The following is a 12,722-nucleotide window of genomic DNA, read 5'->3' as shown; positions in this document are numbered from 1 at the left end:
AGAGGAAAATACAAAATTTGTTCAGTCCAAATGCTACCCAATTAGTTAATCGGCTCTCGATGAGCTTTATAAAATGAAGTTCATCACAGACTAGTCAGACTGTAGAAACTCTGTACCAGGTCAGTTGCAGAAATATTAATCTTCAAAAGTTGTAGGTTAAAGTGATATAAAGAAAGGGATAAAAAGCTTTGTAAAATAGGTAGCCGGCAAACGTTCTAGTCTAGATAGCTACCATAACTTTAAAGAGTGGAATTATATCTTCGATAAATGTACTAGCTATAAATCTTGCCAGTCACGTTTGAATATTAAAAAAAAAACTTTCATTGAAGAAATGCTTGAATCGTACGATGAACTGAAATCTTCTATTAGCAAAACGAGAGCCCCAATGTGTTCATTCAACCGGCTAAAAATAATAACCAAATCTACATAAAATCACACACGTTAGAATATATAGTCCTAGATTATCCCTAAAAGTATGGTATGATCATGGCTAGAATGCCTTTGGTCGTAGGCCTTTGTGATCAGAGCTGACTAAGTGCAACAACAGGCGCTGTATCCACTTGAAAAATATTTACTACTTTATAAGACACACAAGTGCCAATTCAGTCAACCACCAAAACCATATAAGGTACGCCCTTGTCTTTTCAGTGAGTAAATAATATCCATGGCTGTGACAGTTTTCCTTCTGGCGTGCTCTGTATAAGTGACGGCATCCCGGATAATGTTCTCCAAAAATACTTTCAGGACACCACGAGTTTCTTCATAGATTAAACCAGAGATTCTCTTCACTCCTCCTCTGCGGGCGAGACGTCTAATTGCTGGTTTGGTAATTCCTTGAATATTGTCAAGTACCAGTGTTCAATTGGTACTTGTTTTATCAACCCCAAAAGAATGAAAGGCAAAGTCAACCATGCTGGAATTTGAACTCAGAAGGCGAAAATGGATGAAATGCTGCTAAGCATTTTGCCTGGCATGCTAACAATTCTGCCTGTTTGCCTCCTTTGTGAAGACAAAATATTGGAATTTCATAAGCTTTGAAAATAATTAAAGTTCTTGTTATAGAATACTGATGTTTCCTCAAACTTCTTTTGTTTTTGTATTTTATTAACTTTCTAAGACTGTCTGACATCCTTCTTTGTGTTCAACTATACTGGTAACCTGCTTTATGTGAAATATTCTCTGCTAAAGCTAAGCTGCTTTCTTTTTTTTGTCTTGCCATCTTTAATTATTGCTTTTGTGCATATTAGTTTCATTATAAATGGTTGTCTTCTTTCCTGGTATTTTCCTCTCTATTGGTAGCTTATTGCTATAAAATGTTTTCTGCTATAACTAACTTTGATATTCTCTTGTAAGTTTTATTGTAAAGGCATGTGATCTAGTGGTTAGGGTGTTGGGCTCATGATCCTAAGGTTGTGGGTTCAGTTACTGGATCAAATGTTGCATTGTATCCTTGAGAATGCATTTTGTTTCTTGTTGCTCCAATCAACTCGGCTGTAATGGGTGCTTGTGCTAATTTCTTCCGCCATCTTTCACATTCTGGATGTTCTTCTGTATGAATGGTATGAAAGACAAGAGAGTGTTTATATATTTAAAATTACATAAGCACTTAAATTGACTAATGAAAGCATGGAACATGTTACCAAACAATGCTCATTGGCTGTATTATAAATATTTTGCAGGAATATTTAGTAATCAAGCCTGGATCACTATATCTGATGTAAAAACAACACAAATATGATTGCGATTCACTAGAATATTACCGTCATCAAAAAATCTAACCATTCAAGATTTCATGTGTTTCCAAATCTAAACAATTTCATCTTTGGTGTGCTTTTTCTGAGCAAGATCACCACTATTTATTCAGTTCATTTTAGCCACTACCAATAGATGTTAGACAGCAAATATCAGACATCAGACAGCTCAGAGAAGACAAGAGTCAGCAGACAGTAATATAGCCAGCAACTGGCTAGAGCACTGTCACAACACAAAAACAACTGCAATACAGTGATCAACTCACATCATGACAGCAACTACTATGGTACATAGTCCCAATAGCAATAAGCTTTGAACTATCTCAGTATCTCATTTATAGTAACTACAACATTATTTTGTTTACAATTAAAATAAATATTTTTTTAATAAAAAATAGTGGTTGTTGTTGTGATGTTAGCTGACCATTGTGAGCTGCAGTTGCTGTTCATTCATTGTTTTTGTGTTGTGACAGCATTCTAGCCATTTGCTGGTTGTGCTACTGTCTACTGTGTTCAGTCTGACGTCTACTGTCTGTCGGTAGTGGCTAAAATGCACTCAATATACAGTGGTGGTCTTGCCCAGAAAAAATGTGCCAAAGACGAAATTGTGGTTAGATCCAGTTCTATGTGAGGTCTTGAATGATCAGATATTTTAATGACGCTGGTGATATATTCTTGAAAATTGCGATTCTGTTCTTCAGTTGTTTTTTTTTACATTAAATATGTTCCATTGCTAAATATGCTTGCTACAGATGAAAGAAAAATGTGTTCCTTCTACTCTAATTGTTTTGTAGTTTTATTTTATTCATTGCTATACATTAAATGCTTAAGTGTACTAAAAATTTGGGTGAGGAAGCTTACAAGTGTGTGTCTTATAAAGTAGTAAATATTTTTCAAGTGGATACAGCGCCTGTTGTTGCACTTAGTCAGCTCTGATCACAAAGGCCTACGACCAAAGGCATTCTAGCCATGATCATACCATACTTTTAGGGATAATCTAGGACTATATATTCTAACGTGTGTGATTTTATGTAGATTTGGTTATTATTTTTAGCCGGTTGAATGAACACATTGGGGCTCTCGTTTTGCTAATAGAAGATTTCAGTTCATCGTACGATTCTATAGTCCGTATACAAGACAAAGTTAAGTATCTTTACCAGAGATACAACATGCGCATTACTAATTCTTCATCCAGCAGAGAGCCATCTTAAAAACTTCAACTGTTCGACTTTTTTCAAATCACTAAAGGAAACACGAAGTTTTCTTTTTGAAAATAATGTAGTCATAAATAGAATAACAACGACAAAGGGGCAAAAAATCAATAAAATAAGTTATCTCCCTTGAAATTAATTTCTCTCACATGTCTTTATTGTATTTCAGAAATCAGTGTATATGCATACATTACAAATATGTTCCTATAGGTCAATAGCAGTCCTTTTCAGTTAAAAGCTCGTTCCAAAGATAAATTCTACCACTGGAACTCACAAATTTTACTTTAATATAGTAACCCCTCTCCTCAAAACAGCTTTTAAAATGTATTTCCGCTTAAATATGTAAGACAACCGATAAAATTTTGAAATTTGTTAATATATTTCATAACAGATGCTATTAATTACCAATATCACCGCGACTACGTGATTATATATATATACACGCACTGTAACCTGGAAGATCTACTATTTTCTATTATAGCTGTCCAGATTTCTAGAGGTATTTATTTTCCTATCGACTGTCATTCATATCGTGAAAGCAAGAAGCACTGTACTGTGTGTAACTCTCGATAGCAGTCCACCGAACTGTAAGTAATTAACTCGAGAAGCTGTAAGTTGTCGCTGTTAGCACGAGCAGACGGTTTGAAAAACAGCAGAACTTAGAGGGGTGGGTATAAATGAATACTCAGAGACTCCTTCTGCTTGAAAAACAATTAGTGAAGTGGCCGCTTACATGCTTATTATAGCGATCCTATAAACATTAATCACATAAAATAACTGCTTAAGGAAGGTAAAGATATTTCATTACGGAATTTATATTGGCTTCAAATTTTTGCCCAAGACCAGCAATTTCGGGGCGGTGGGTAAGTCCATTATGTCGCCCCAGTACTCAAATAGTGAAAAGTGAAGTCGACTGCGGCAGAATTTGAGCTCAGAACATAAAGACGGACGAAATGTCGCCAAGCGTTTTGCCCTGCATGCTAACGATTCCGCCAGCTCGCCACCTTCATTTCGGAATTCATATTAATTACAAATTGTAGGAGTGAGCCTAATCTTCGGCAGTACGTTGGCAACACTTCTCATATTTCAGTCTTATGTCTTACAACTCCCGCTGTTTAACTACCCTTCCCCACTTCTATGCAGTAGATTTGGCATACTTACACAGAAGCGTGTAGATATGCCTCCAGCGACTTTGCTTCTTCATAAGTTTCAGAAAAATGGATATTTTAAATCGAAATTTTCTACAGATACTTTACGATTATGTCGGGATTTAATGTGAATAAAGGTGTGGCTGTGTGGTAAGACGTTTGCTTCCCAACCAGATGGTTCCGGGTTCAATCCCACCTTGTGGGACCTTAGGCAAGTGTCTTCTATTATAGCCTAGGGCTGGCCAATTCCTTGCAAGTGGATTAAGTAGATAGAAACTGAAAGAAGCCCGTCGTATATGCATGCACCTTGCCCATGTATATATGTGTGAGTGCGTGTGTTTGCGCCTTTGTGTATGTGTTTGTCTCCCACCACCACCACTTGACAACGGTGTGTTTACGTCCCCATAACTTAACGGTTGGCAGAAAAGACCTATAGAGTAGGTACCAGACTATGCAATAAACAAATAAATAAATAAGTACTGAGGTCTATTCGTTCGACTAAAGTTCTTCAAGGCGGCACCCCAGCATGACCGCAGTCTAAAGACTGAGACAAGAAATGGTGGGTGTGCACATACACATGTTGACACAAATCGATGGGAGTGACCACTACTATCACCACCATCATCGTCGTCGTCATCATCATTGTCATAATTATTGTATAAAAATTTGAAACCATTACTATTATTATTATTATTTTATTTATTTATTTTTTTATATTACCAACCTCCTTGTAAATTCCATGGCTGATGCCCTCTCTAATCGGCTCTGCAAGACAACAGGGAGTCATTCTATTTGACCTGTGTAAATTAACCGCCAGATTCTCCAGTAAAGTCTTTAAAAAATGATACTTTTGATAACTTAGTTTTAGATATACGTAAAGACAGTCAGAACTGAACTAAAGTTTAACAACAATGTTATATTTAACCCCTTCCGTGTCCATTAATCTGTAGTTATGCATGTAAATGGTTTATAAACCCTGGAACGCTTTTTAACTATGGTTAATTTCATGCCTATCGTAGATCATACCACCACAAGATGTTGTACATATTCCCAACAGCTAACCGCAGCTTTATAGAAGAAAATGGCCTACCCAGAAATGGAACGAAACACTTCTGGTGGATTAGAACTCCTGATATATGGGCTGGTTGTGTAATAACTTATCCACTTTTCACGTCCACCACCATTACTAGTAGGTAGTCACAGCTAGGAACAGCAACCGACCTACCAAAGAAACTGACAGATACATAGTCGTGGCTGTGTGCTAAGAAGCTTGCTTCCCAACCACATATTCCGGGTTCAGTCCCACTGCGTGGTACCTTGGGCAAGTGTCTTCTTTTATAGCTTCGGGTTGAACAAAGCCTTGTGAGTGGATTTGGAAGCCGGAAACTGAAATAAGCCTATCGTATGTATGTGTGTGTTTCTCCCCCCGCCCCCGCCATCGCTTGACAACCATTGCTGGTCTGTTTGTGTCCCCCGTAACTTAGCGGTTCGACAAAAGAGGCCAACAGAATAAGTACTAGGCTTACAAAGAATAAGTCCTGGGTCGATTTCTTCGACTAAAACTTTTAAAGCGGTGCTCCAGCATGGCTGCAGTCAAATGACTGAAACAATTAAAAGGATAAAAGAATAAAAGAATAGTTAAGACAGTGTTATTATGTAGAGCACATTTAAGGTTAATTAGAAGTAATTATGTGATGAGGAAAGAAAAAAATCAAAACAGCATTACTCAATGCTTCACATTGTTTTGACAATTTCGTCAAGTATAACAGATAATTTTGAATATATTTCGGTATTATTATGACCTTATCAGCGAAATATAGAATATACTTGCCGAAGTGTTGATGGGAGAACTACTGAGTGAATGTACAGTAAAGTACAATACAGAAAATAAATAACTAAAAGATATCAACCGCATAAAATTCATCTACGATAATAATTTCTTACATTCGACAGATGTGATTATGAACAGCTAAAATTTGGTTTTCTATTATATCTCTAATGCAGCTCTCCAACATATGCTATACTTACTTATACTGCAGAGTTAGTAATTGGTAAAAATTTCATTTTGTATTCGTAGACAGTATCATATGGTAGAGTTTATCGTAGCTTTCATGTCAATTAGATCGAGAGACATCTCCCTCCGCACTCTTATTGATGTTGCGTCTAATAAAACTGGCCAAGTCTTTTCTTGTTGCCCTTCTACAAGTAATCTAGAACTTAGTGATTTCAATATTCCTCATGTTAATTGGCTAATTTCTAAAAACCGTTGGTTATACTGAAACCTATGTCTTCTATATTTTTCTAATGTAATCTCTTTCCCAAATAATCAACTTCTCTACTCGTTATCCAGACCACGACAACTATGATCCCTGTTTCCTTAATCTTTGTCTCGTGTCTGATCCCAGCATTTATCCTATCATTTCTTCTACTCCACACGGTAACTCTGATCACATTGCAGTTTCTCTGGGTGATCTTTTAACTTCTCTTAACAACGAGCATCTAACCCATCGTAACTTAACTATCAACAAAATTTTCTTTGTGATTCTTTGGAGATAATTTCTGCTAATGCTTGTGCCTGTGAAGTTGTATCCTGAATTGAAGCTGGTATTATTACTTTCATTTCTCATTAGTGATACTTAAACCATATTCCTCCAGCTTTTCCATTTTTGTCAAGACAGCTCTTTTCTCATTGGCTACGAAGCGCTGCAAGAAAGATTTTACAGACACTAAATGTCAGTTATATGGAACAAACTAATTCCTGTATTGCTTCTCAGAAGCTGGACTCTCGGGACTTTAGGAAAATCTATAATAATGTATCGAATAATGGTAAATCTAACGTTGCACTTCTTTTCAATGGTAACGAGGAACTAACTTCTAAAGATAAAGCAAACTTGCTTACTTAGTTATTTTCTAATGATCTTACCCTTAATTCAGACTTTCCTTCTCACTGTAATACTCCTTTATTTGACTTGTGTTTAAATGTGTGGCGAAGTTCATTTCTAACCGCGATAATCATACGACTTCTGGTCCTGATAATATTCATGCCTTTGTGCTTCTTTAAGCTTCCTTCTAATGATCCAAATGAAATTTGATCTTGTCTTGAAAGCCAACTGGTGAAAGTAACGGACGTGTTTCAAAAGCATTAAACTTTCTCATAAAAATCTATTATACTCAGTTGGCAAAATCTTGAAGTGGTTTTTATATAAGCATGTATGTATGTATGCATATATGTAAACATTATCAATACCATATACTTAACGTACATATGTTGCCTAAACGCCAGAAGCTGTGGTTTTTCCTCCACAAAAAGCTTCTTTAAAGATGTATAGTGTTATTAAAAACCAATATATTTCAGAGCTAAGCGAAACGGAATCGTCCCAGAAGTGATCAAGAAAGCAACAGACAAGTATTTCGTCGTAATTTCAGTGTGTGTGTGTGTGTGTGTTTGTGTGTGTGCGCGCATGTGTCTGAGAAAGAGAGAGAGAGATTATGAATACTAACAATATGTTAAGAGAAACTATTTCTCCCGTTATTTCATACACACGAGTCGCTCCATATCTTGCTAACTGAGTAGAATATGCTTCATTGTGAAGGCCTAATAATACAGAAACATATCTAGTTGATTTTATAGACAAGATCCACTCCAATTTGTATTGTCTACATTTTCCAAAGATATCTGCTCTCAAAATTTACTGTCAGTTTTTCTACTCATTACGTTACAAGTATGAGACACCATCGCATTAGTATGTTAATCTGGCCAAAAAATTTAAGGGTTAGAGCCAGTTAAATCGACACCAGCTTGGTAGTAGTTATTTTATGGAACCAAGAAAGATAAAAGATACAGTTAATTCTTGGCAGGGCTTCCTGAACTTAACTAACTATTGTAAAGCTCATTGTCCGATACTTTACTGATTATTTTAATCACAGCTTTTCAATATATTATAATAATGAGTTTTAATATAGTATAAGACCACTTGTTTTGAAGTAGAGGCAGTTACATTGACTCTTGTATTTGACTGATATTTATTTTATAGACACCCAGAAGGATTAACGATGAAGTTAACCTTGTCGGTATGCGAACTCATAATATGAAAGGAGATAACTAAATACTGTGATATTTTTTGTCCAAGGATCTAGTGATTCTGCCAAGCTCTAACATAGTTTATCAGCTCACATTTTATTTGTTCGCCTTTATGACCAGATGCTACATAAATTTACACAAAGGAATATGAAACAAATAAAATAAATAAGTAAGCTGTTTTAAAGAGAAGAGAGAAATATTGGCAAAAAGCTTTTTTCAGTGGAGATGTTGTTAGGCAGTGCTATATTGTGCCTTTTAGTTAATGATATCCAAATATTGATTCCTCCTCACAAGGCACTATCTTCATAGGATTTATTGAGTGTGTGATGTTCAATGTTTACTTTATGGCACTAATAAAATAAATTTTTAAAAATTGAGTTTTTTTCCAGAGAAAAAGAGAGTTGGGAAGAGAGAAGGAACAGTAATCCTCTGCATGTTACTATCTATCATTTTCTTTACTTAAAAACCGTAAAATATTGTTGCTAATTTTCGGAGTATTAACAATTACGAAACGTCGATTTATATTTACATTTAGCTATTTCACTGGGACGAGTGCCAAGTTCCTTATCCATTCTGTCATTGGCTCACTATTAAAAACTTGGTACTGTGTAATCTTAGACAAAATAACCCATCTCTGGAGAATAAATTCCCATCTCTCTTCGAGCTATATAGTTAGGAAGTGTTGGACGCTGCTGCAAGCTAACGAACCACTCTTCAAATTGACACTATTGCCGTTGCTCGACTTGTCCGTTCCTGCTATACTTACTTTCAAATAGATGAGATGGGCTATTGAAGGTTAAATGTTTTGATCATGACTTCAAAGTTTCAACTGAGAGTTTTACAAGATGAGCTAATCAACAGAATGTCAATATATCAGCCGAACAATTGCGATTCGTATTTAGATACATGATCATAACTCTTAAAAGGCCTGATCCAACGAGCTGGAAAAGGTATTATGAACCTATGAAGAATAATATAGAATAGGGATTAGCTCCAAGTGAATCCAGTGTTTCGCTGTTTCGATTTTCGGCTACTACTACTTCTCTCTAGTTATGTCACTTACACACTAGGGAAAGGGACGAACGTCGTAACCTTACTTTATCCCTCATGTACAATTACATATTATAAGATATTAATTTCTTAATTAAGAGCTGTCACAAATTTATAGATGAGGGTATTAGCATTGTAAATGAAGCGACCTCAGTATCTAGAAAGACGCTTTTAGATGGTTGTTTGTGTCATGGTTGTGGAGCCATCTAAATATGACTCTACTCAGAAGACTGTAATGTCATTTGATAGGAACACGGTACAAAGAAATACATAGAACAAGGCTGTAACCTTAAATACCTTCAATGTCGGCCTCACATATACAGAAGCCCCCCTTAGACCGGAAGCGGTCGATTAAGAGTAAGGTAGGCGGAGTACGTGTGCGCTAGGAGGGCACAGAAGAGTGAAGCATAGCAAGACAGTTGTATGAACAATTGAAAAAATACAATGCAAGTATGTACAAGGAAAAACGTTCAGCAAAGAAAGGCCTCCAATCAAATAGAACAAAGTATATATGTACAATGATACAGAAAGAGAGAAAATATGAATGCGGTGTCTATAACAACATAAGTTTATTCCCCGGAACAGTCACTGACGAGGTAAAGTTAAGAAATGTAAATAGTTTGAGACAATTTCTTCGGCCAATGGACCGATCTGCTAGAACGTGTCCTGTAAGGTGAAGAATGCGTTTGTGTAGTTGGTGTTTTGATGAGCGGAGGTGGTGCTAGTGGGGGTGGGGGTGTTTCTGGAATGATGGGTGTGTCAGCAAGTGGCATAAAAGTTTCGGAAAAGGCTCTTTTTACTCTGTCGATAGAGACAATCTCTTTTTTTTTCCGAGAATGTCCACAGTGAACAGTTTCGGTGTGCTTCTAAGAACGTGATAGGGTCCAGTGTAGGGAGATATGAGCGGTCCCTTGACGGCATCATTTCTTACAAACACGGGAGTCCAAGTAGAAATATCCAGAGGTACTGTAGAAGAAATAGACTGGTCGCGAGGAAGTATTGGTGGCAGGTGAGCAGAGAATGATTTGAGTTGCATGACATAAGATGTGGGGTCCGCATTCGCTAAGTTGACGGGCGCCAACATTTGTCCCGAAAGTGCTAAGGTGGTGCCATACAGGAGCTCAGCGGAGGAGTAGCATAAATCCTCCTTGGCGGCTGAGCGGCATCCCAGCAGAACGATAGGGAGAAACTCGGGCCAACGAGTAGCAGAAGATGAAATAGAAGTCCTTGCTAACGGATAAATAACAAAACATGGCCAACACATAGATAATCCGGGCACGTGCTAGGTATGAATACAGAAATTTGACCTGCTCAAGAGGCTTATCCGTCGGGGAAGACATGAACTGACTTAGAATAAAAAAAAAATTGCAATACAGGCATTCTATTGTGAAAATTGTCCAGCAGCATGTGTGTGCACGTGCGTATGTGCGCGCGCGCATGTGTGTGCATGCGCGCGCGCGTGTGATGTGTGTGTGTAGATAGATAGATAGATTGATAGATAGATAGACAGATAGATAGACGGACGGACGGACGGACGGACAGACAGACAGAAGGAGGAGAAATACATATATATGTGTGTACATATTGCATGTGTGTCTGTGTGTGTATACACGCATTTATTTATGTAGTACGCGAACATGCATTTGTTCAAGTGTATATCTATGCATAGGGATATGCATGTGTGTGTATAAATATGAATGTACTTGGGTACAAATATTGTTTTGCGTGTAACTGGATATGTGCATGTGAGTGTATGTTTGTGTTATCTATATCTGTATGTGTACATACATACATACATACATACATACATGCATACAGTCGCATGCACATATCCAGTTACACGCAAAACATATCAATATCTATCTATCTATCTATATTAAAATTAAGGATAAAATCTGTATTAGATTTTATCAGGTAGTTAGCATGCAATCAACCGGTTAAATTGGTGTGTGTGTGTGTGTGTGTGTGAAGTATGTGTTTGAAGGTGTAACCATTACAGGGCACACCTTAACAGAGTGTAAAATTAAACACGAAATAATTCCCATTTGACCGAAATCTGGCCTGTCTTGAATCTTGTTAATTAAAAATTCAAAGCAAGTACAACATTCTATTTGTTTCAGTGCAAAACTCTACGCCCAAACAAGCACCATCATCGAGAATTAAAATCCTTTTAGTTGTAAATCTCAAATAGTATTGAATATGTATCATTTAAATACGAGACCAAAATGCACTCCTGAAATCACTATAAACTCTTAAATAAAATTGGTTGAACTATTTTATTTGATACCACAATCCATGAAAAACTTCTTCAAGAGAAAATTACTTTTCCTATAAATGTTGTTCTATACAAATTTGTACTCATTTTTAGATATGTTTAACAATTCTTTTGAAATTTTCCTCATATATTTTTATGTCTCTTTAGAAGGAATTTGTAAAACTGCCATTTAGTTTTCTGAGATACCCAAGCAGATGTAATCGTTGTGTATATAAGAAATTTCGAGAACATAACATCAGTTGCCTCGGATGCGTCTGTTAGTCTTGCGAGACTATGGCTCTGCGCTTGGAAGGTCTTGCTTCGGTTTTGTTGGCAGAGCAGCATCTGCTTTGACTGTTTAAACCCTAATGTGAGAGGTAGTTCCGTGTGCAGTGATTGCGTTTGAAGGCGCTGTTTGCTCATCTTGGCTTGGTGCTGTTTTTCCATCGATTTTACTTTTCTTTATTATCAAGCTCCAACCTCACCCCTCGTCTATTTGAACTATTCTCCAGTGGGATCTTTCCATTAGACATGCGATGTACATGGCCCAATCATTGGAAGTATCGTATTGCAATGGAAAGAAGAGACCGTTAGTCCACTTTATGTTCAGAATCTGTCTCAGGCTGCAGAGTTGATGACATTGAAACGCTGCTCTTGTCTGAAGTAGATGCTTAAGATTTCACTACCAGAAAATAGTGTGCTGAAGACGTAGACTCTGTAGACTGCAGTAGTCTTGATGTATGGTGTTAGCTTAGTGTTCTTCCCGGTTTGGGTTGTCAGCCTATCGATTTCAGACTTTAGAAAGAGATTTCCATAATGGTGGAGCCGAAGTATGTTCTGGGATTTACTTTGGAAGTGTCAGGGACAAATAGTCCATGGAGTGTGAAAAGCTCAAATAATTGCTGTCATTTGGCATTTATATTGCTAATTCCATGCCTCCGAAGGAGTTTGACCAGGGGTCGAGGCCTGATCCCTATGCTGGTGTTGAAGTCGCCAAGTAATCGTAGCTGTTCCTGGTTTGGAATTTCCTGAATTGTCCTTGGAAGTTGGTCTTAAAATTCACTATTTATATCTTGTGTAATAGAGTAGAGGACAGGCGCATAGACACCGGCAAGTTTGACAGGCCTATTCCGGGGTGAATTGAGAGTATTAAGGGCCCTCGGGCATAACTATTTACCGGCCCCCTTAGCATTGGTATCAAAGACTACAGACCGCTAAATAATGAGA

This window comes from Octopus bimaculoides, chromosome 1 (genome assembly GCF_001194135.2).
Source record: "Octopus bimaculoides isolate UCB-OBI-ISO-001 chromosome 1, ASM119413v2, whole genome shotgun sequence".
Lineage (NCBI taxonomy): Eukaryota > Metazoa > Mollusca > Cephalopoda > Octopoda > Octopodidae > Octopus > Octopus bimaculoides.
Note: the sequence above shows the minus strand (reverse complement) of the source record.